This window comes from Eimeria mitis, genomic scaffold, assembly GCF_000499745.2.
Source record: "Eimeria mitis Houghton genomic scaffold, Emh_scaff1943, whole genome shotgun sequence".
NCBI lineage: Eukaryota > Apicomplexa > Conoidasida > Eucoccidiorida > Eimeriidae > Eimeria > Eimeria mitis.
In genome coordinates this window covers 2038-2279 of record NW_013570266.1, presented here as the reverse complement: position 1 = coordinate 2279, position 242 = coordinate 2038, and positions in this window count along the sequence as shown.

Genomic DNA, 242 nt, shown 5'->3' with positions numbered 1-242 from the left:
TGCAGCAGGAGCTTCTGCTGCTGCAGCTGATGCTGTTGCTGCTGTAGATGCTGCTGTTGCCGCAGCAGCAACAGCAGCAGCAGCAGCGGCTGAATGCCTTCTGCTGCAGCGCAGCACCTGCGAGAGAAACGACTGCAGCGAGGGGAGTACAGCACCAAAAGAAGAAAATAAATAAACAAAAATAATAAATAAAAAAAATAAATAATAATAATTATAAATAATAATATTAATAAAAGCATCAG